Source organism: Cynoglossus semilaevis, chromosome 8 (genome assembly GCF_000523025.1).
Source record: "Cynoglossus semilaevis isolate Cse_v1.0 chromosome 8, Cse_v1.0, whole genome shotgun sequence".
Taxonomy (NCBI): Eukaryota; Metazoa; Chordata; class Actinopteri; order Pleuronectiformes; family Cynoglossidae; genus Cynoglossus; species Cynoglossus semilaevis.
Window position 1 is genome coordinate 24,668,683 of NC_024314.1, and position 7,528 is coordinate 24,676,210.

At 45.2% G+C, this 7,528-nt stretch overlaps 1 protein-coding gene across 1 annotated transcript in view; it reads right to left on the bottom strand.

The window, feature by feature from the left end:
- The window catches only part of mdfic (MyoD family inhibitor domain containing), a 41,637-nt gene extending 34,398 nt beyond the window's left edge, over window positions 1-7,239 (bottom strand). The window contains exon 1 of the mRNA XM_025057540.1: window positions 7,205-7,239. The gene's annotated coding sequence lies outside the window, so the exon portion shown is untranslated. The remainder of the gene's footprint in view (window positions 1-7,204) is intronic.
- Window positions 7,240-7,528: the final 289 nt, after the last annotated feature.

Below are 7,528 nucleotides of genomic sequence, written 5' to 3' on the forward strand. Positions count from 1 at the left end.
CCTCCCCTGACCCCCCAATGGGTTTAACCCCCTTATAAATATATTTAAATATATAAATATCATGAATACATTAATTGTCATCGCCCTCAAAACACAAGCACTAAAAGCCAGCGTGGTCCCAGCGTGGACTCACTTTGTCACTGAACAGACAGCGACACACACCTGAATACACACACACACACACACACACACACACAAAAGTCATTACATCTTGGCCACATGTTTCAGCCTCAACAGCTTTCTCATAAACACACACAGACGTACACTCCACCCTTTGTAAAAATAGTTTCGCACACACACCCACACACATATCCAGATGATTCCAGCTCCTTCTTCTGACTTTACAACACCAACGGTTTCTCCCTGTCCTCCTCTGTTCCTCACTTCTTGTTTTTTTCTCTCTTCATGGATCAGCAGAGAGAACAATTACATCAGCGCGGCCCGGCGGCCTGGAGATGAAGAGCTGCGTGGCTGTGGGCGAACACCTGGCCACGGTTAGAGGAGCAGAGCAGAAGACGCCTGAGCGGCCGATCTGCTGCAGGTTCTCTGGGCGGCGGGGAGGCCTCGAGTCGAGGGTGTGTGTGTGTATGTGTGTGTGTGTGTGCGTGTGCGTGTGCCGGGGGGTTGACTTCTGATGGGGTCGGTGAAGCACGAACGTGAGAACCTCGTCCATGTGTCCGTGTGTTTGTGCGTCCGTTTGTGCACCAGACCAGTGGAGTGGAGTGAGCGAGGCCCTAAAACAACCGCGTATCACAAGCAGTTAGCATAACAATCCCTCACGGCGGTGAAAACTCCAAAAAAGTTTCCGCCTGTCCGTTCAGCCGGCGTGTCCCTTTCTACTTGTTGACAAGAGCAACAGCAATTTGCATTACAAAAAGGAGCAGTTTGAAAAATATGCAGAAAACATGTCATCTCTGATATGGCTTCAAAAAAATCCTTCAAACACAGAAAAAAGAAAGCTGCGGTGCGCCCAAACTCACATGTACAGAGGACAATAGAACGTAAAGTGCTTGATCTGCTGCCATTCCCTCAGATCTGTTGCTGAGGGATATTAACTTTTATGTGAAAAGAGAAGAAAGAGCTAAAAAGGTCCAAAGGACATAAAAAAGTATGGGGGGAGGGCAGGAGGAGGGGGGGGGGCGGTTAGTGGGGTTGCGTAAGGATCACAGATCTGCTCTTTGACCTCAGTCTGACCTCCGTGAGGCCTCAGACAGAGATGTGATCGCCATCTGGCCTGGATTACCAGAACTTCACACCAGGTGGTTCTCTTTATACAGTTAACATGCTGTAAATAGAAGAACTGTTAGCATCTTTTAGCCGTTGTTTTTGAGATTAACGGCATAATATGAGCTCTTCAATTTATTTAACTAAACAGAAAAACAAACCAATTTTCCCAGTTTGGTATCAAAAAGGTTTGATCTAATCCAATCTAATCTAATCTAATCTAATCTAATCTAATCTAATCTAATCTAATCTAATCTAATCTAATCTACATCATCCTTTGATTCATGGCCAACATAAATAATGTGTTACCTGGTCCATTACTTTAAAATAAACTGTGCTGACACCAGCATTACCTATGGCTAGCACTAGCTCTTATTAGCTTTAGTGCTCACTAGCATTAGCACTGGCAAAACTGAAGTGATACACATCAAGAATAATCACAAATTTATCTCACTTTTATCTTAATCTGCAAGTAGCACTGACATCAATCCCAGCAGTCATTGGGTAAGTGGGGTGCACGGCGTGGTCCAGTCCAGTCCACTAGTCCATCACTGGGCCAAATATAGAGATAAACACACTCACATTAATGCCCATAAAGTAGTAGAGTCGTCATGTTTTTGAATTGTGGGCTGCGTCGTTGCTAACCACTTAACTAGCGTGCTAATCTGCATTTTCTAAGATGCTTAGCATTTCTTGCAGAATACAAACAGATGGCACATCAAGGCCCACAGAGTTTACAGTAATTGATTTGCTCCAGATGTAGGCTGCGGCTAATGCTAATGCAGTCAGACTCTATGCGATCGCTGTGGCCTCAGCCAACTCGCAAGCACTTGTTGCAGATGAGCATAGAGCCCCAGCATGCCTCCTAGCCAATTAACAGCAGAGTCAACCCAAACAGATCCAATTGATAAATCTTTAATGATACCAGGGATTTTACACAAACGCACACTTGACAGTGCTAATTTAAAGCAAATAACAAGCTTGATTAAAAATTCCCCAGGCATGGTGGGGGAAGATAAATGTTTGAATCATTTATCAGATTTAATTGACGCCGCTGTGCTGTTGTAAACAGACATGTTTTTTGATGTCGGTAATGCATTTTGACACGCAGAGAATTTGGGACGGTTCCAAGGAACAGAGCGGTGCAAGAGCCCGCTAGCAAACAGTACCAGAGATTTATGATAAGTGGTGTATTTAACACGGGGAATTAGACTGTAATATTGGATGGAATTACAACTCAAAAGTCGAGAAGTCACAAATGTAGTAGAGTCGAAGGATGTTTATTTTTTAAATAGTAATAATGTCTCTTGAATCAATGGGAATACAAGAAACACAAGTTAGAAGGATGAAAACGGAGGAAGTGGAACCTATAACCAGTATTTTTTAAAGGTATACTACTACACAACTACACAAACCATCATCATAATTATGTATAAATGCAAGAGTGTTAAGATATACTACTACACAACTACACAAACCACTGGCTGCGTATCATAATTATGTATAAATGCAAGAGTGATATGTAAAAAAAGGTAAATAATATGAAGGAACAGATTTTTTTTTTTTTGATTTAGGTAGTAAACGCTAAAAACATGGAAAATGCTAAAAGAAAACATTCGGACCAGAGTGAACCCCGCCCCCTACTTTCAGCCGTCCCACGACTCTAAAAAGAATTAAATGATAGAGGATAAAATACAAGACAAAAATCATGAGGGACATGGAACAAGTCCACAGTGATGGCATTGGGTGAACCCATGTGGGGATCACGACCCCTAGGTTGAAAAACATTGTATGGCCATGTATAAATGCAAGATTGATATTTTAAAAAAAGGAAGTAATATGAAGGCACAGAATTATTTTTTTTTGGTGAAGTAGTTATCGCTAAAATCGTGCTAAAAGAAAACATTCAGTTCAGAGGGAGGGAGAGAACCACGGCCTCATGGCACCAACTGTTTTGTTGTCGGTGCTCGACCCCGATAAGGTGGTTAAAAATGAAGTCACCACCTCGACGTTGTGTCATGAGGAGAGACACTATAAAAAGAACAGAGGCGACGATGAAGTAATCCACAGACGACAGGCTGACAGCGACATGAAGACATGGAGGCTGTAACACAAAAAGACAGCAAGATGCAAAGACACAGACAACAAGACGCAGTCGCCCCCGACCGCCTCCAGGTGATGTAAGTAATTGGCACCATTTTGTTTTCCCCCCCGCGTTCAATTTATTCGACAGAAAGACTCCACGCCTGCACGCAGCCGACAGCGCCGACCGCGCCTGAGAAGAGAGGAAGGCTAGGAGCCGAGCCCACGTCTCGACACGTGCGTTTATGTTTCCTGACAACGTATGGCAGCCGCATCAAAGGAAGTTTCACCTTCTGCAAAGGAGGCGAGGGCGGAGCGAGCGCACGAGGCCTCGCTTTATTAACTCCCAATCAATAAACATGCACTCTGTGGCAGAGTAATCAGGAAACGGCGGCGGACGGCCTGACAGCGTATCAAAGCCGACGCTGCGAGGCAACGGCACAAACTCTAACAAGCATTTTATTACCAGTAGCTGTTACTGACATTAGTCAAAAACCAAGAGAGATTAAATAGAATAAGGGATTCAGAGATGCTGGGGGAGGAGAGGGAGGGGAGGGAGGGGAGGGAGAGACCCCTCAGCCGGGAATCTGCACCTCACGTGCACGCCTCTGCTTTGACATGATAACAAATATAAATTGTTTAAAAAAACATCAAATGGGCGGAGCAGCAGGAAACGTCTGGTTATGGGTGGTGGTGGTGAGGCTGCGGGTGAGGGAGCGGGAGACAGCTTCTTTTCACTGTTATACTGTACATGCATATAAATATATATACATATATACTGTAAATATATACACATATACATCCATATATAAATACATATATAGGTATAAATTTAAAATATTTCAATAGAATAAAGAATTCTGAGATTTACGTAAATCAACAAATCCTGCTCTTTGTCCTTGTAAAAAATACAATTCAAATCATTCATTTTCATCCAATGAGATTAAAGCAAAACGTTAAATTAATTGGAATACATTGAGTTCAGTTGAAGTAGTTGAAAGCTGTAGTTGTAGCTGAGTGTTTTTGTTTTGTAATAAAACTACAAAAATAGATGATTCTGTGTCAACAGTGACCTCACCCCTCTGGTGAGTCTGCAGAGTCTGGCTGGCACAGTGATGAGGTGGCGCTGCCATGATGGCGACTCGCCCCCTGAAGATGACACGCCGGTGAGAAAGAGAGCCGAGAAATGAAACTCCTTCTAGTCCTTCAGCTAATTTGTTTGTTTTATTCCAGGGGCCGGAGCTCATATTAGAGAGTTGACACAGAGTACGGGTGAGGAGGAGGGGGGGGGGTGAGGGACGGAGGAGTTTACAGTACAAAGCCTCAGGTGTGGTGAATGGGTGAGTGAGAAGATGCAGAGAGAGAGAGAGAAAGGAAAAAAAACTCGTCCAAATAATTTTCTGCCTGTGGCTGCTGAAATGCAAATCACAGATCAAAGAGGTTGGGGATGAGGAGTGTGTAGATTGGTGGAGAATATCATCAAACTGAAGGTTATATATGTATGTGATGTGAGACACGCTGGACCCAGGTAATGGAGCTGACCTGTAGTTTGAACACCGCACACCCCCCACTGACTGCGTCCTCCTCCTCCTCCTCCTCCTCCTCCGCTGCCTTCTCTCAGGTTCGTAGTGTGTACAGAGAACAGGGAAGTAATTGTCTCCTTACATCACCTTTCTCCCCCCCCCCTCTCTCTCTCTCCCTCTTTCTCCCCCTCTCTGTTCCAGTTCAACTCCTCTTCTTCAGCCAGTGAATGTGAAAGTTACACGGCAGCTTTTCTCAAAGCAGTGGCCAATTTCACCCCAACACGCTGATGCTCAGCTGGCGCTGGGGCAGCGCGGCTGTTTGTACCGTGTGGTCAGAGGCTGTTTCTGTTAGCTTAGCGCATACTGCAGAGAACGAGCGAAATCACACCGACGTCAGGTGCTGGAGTCAAAGGAAGTTAGTAAAACCATTCACTTCTCCCTGAAAGAAATCCACCTTTAATAAACATCAAGATGCCTTTCAAAATAAAAGCCTTTTTTTTAAAGCCGACATCTCACACTCAAAGGAGTTGAAGGCCACATCAGTGGTCCATGATTTAATATTTTTTACATTTTTTAAATCTGTTCAAGTGGAAATTTAAATTTTTGTTGACACATTCACGGGCCAGAAATGGTCCTCTGGCCAGGAGTTTAGTTCCCTTGTCTTAAAGCCTCAGGATCACCACAAAATATTTAAATCATCCTCCTACAGACACCGTCCTCCTACAGACATCGTCCTCCCACAGACATCGTCCTCCCAAAGACGCCGTCCTCCCAAAGACATCGTCCTCCTACAGACACCGTCCTCCCAAAGGCAGAGTCCTCTCACAGACATCGTCCTCCCACAGACACCGTCCTCCTACAGACACCGTCCTCCTACAGACACCGTCCTCCTACAGACATCGTCCTCCCACAGACACGTCCGCCCAAAGACGCCATCCTCCCAAAGACGCCGTCCTCCCACAGACACCGTCCTCCTACAGACACCGTCCTCCCACAAACACCGTCCTCCCACAGACACCGTCCTCTCACAGACACCGTCCTCTCACAGACATCGTCCTCTTACAGACACCGTCCTCCCAAAGACAGAGTCCTCTCACAGACACCGTCCTCCCACAGACACCGTCCTCTCACAGACATCGCCCTCTCACAGAATCCGTCCTCACCCCTTCACACAGCGATGATGGGTTAAAACAGGGGAGGGGGGGGTGCTTAATTAATGTCTGTACCCTCAATAATGTCTAATTAATAATCCATGTCTGTGTCTCCCACCTGACCCCCCCCCCCCCCCCCCACCAAAGTAAGACACAGAAAATGGAGCCAAGAGATTTAAAAACAAGTGTCTACTGTAAACTGTCCTTCAACGAGAGACTGACTGACTGACTGACTGACGAGACGGTCCGACGTCACAGCTTCTGCGGTAAACGTTTGTGCGTATTTCTCTTCCCAGATCCAAATGCAGCCTTACGGACCGGTGACGTGAGACTGACTGACTGACTGACTGACTGATGGACTGACGGACTGACTGACTGACGGACTGACTGACGGACGGACTGACTGACTGACTGACTGACGGACTGACTGACGGACGGACTGACTGACTGACTGACGGACTGACTGACTGACGGACTGACTGACTGATGGACTGACTGACTGACTGACTGATTGACTGACGGACTGACTGACTGACTGACGGACTGACTGACGGACGGACTGACTGACTGACTGACTGACAGACTGACTGACTGACTGACGGACTGACTGACTGACTGACTGATGGACTGACTGATCTGATCACTGCAGGTAAACAAACCACAGGAGCAGACAAAGTGACAACGCCGACCGGACGTCGACAGAATGAGATTAATTTAACAGGACAGACGTGGAACAGATTAGACATAAACACGATACAGAAAGTTAATAAAGATAAAATACAAACAGGAAACACTGTTTGTTTTATCCCTGCATTCACCTGAGTTTAACCAGGAAGACTTTGCACAGGAAGCAGTCCGTCAAAATAAAGCAACGACAAATCAAAACACAGCAACAAAAACAAGCACTTCTCCGTGTCTCTGCCTTCTTAAAGATGATTGGAGGTTTTTCCATGTCAACTCTGCAAAAATGGGACGAGCCAGATCTGGAATATTAAGAGAGAACTCTATGGTGGAACGTAGCACGTAGCATCCAGAGCTAACACACCGACAAGGCCTGTTGACTGCAGTGGGTCAGTGGTGATAAAGTCATTGTATCAAAAAGTCTGTACTAAGGAGTACACTCAACTACAGAGTACTTTGTAATAAAACAAATACCAGGAGAAGAGTTTGAGACAGTGAAGAAAAGTGACAGAACAGTTAAAAAAAATCTCATTAGGAACTTACATTCAGTCAATGTTGCCTGTGTATTCTGTCCTTTCACTGGGCCGTCCGTAGCAGCTTGACCTCTCAAAGATCATGTGACAGGAAGTACTTGCACATACACGTCACATGATCTTGAAAAAGTCCCAGCTTATCCAATACATAATTCAAACACAAGAATATTGTCACTAATGTTATGGAAAGTTCGATATGGTGAAATATGTCGTCAGTTAGCTTGCCTTACAAGCACCGAGGTCACCAGTTTGCCGGTTTGATTCCCAAACATTGCACGTTTTTTTGCACGTTGATCATTCACTATAAATGAACCGTAGGTGTGAATGGGAGTGT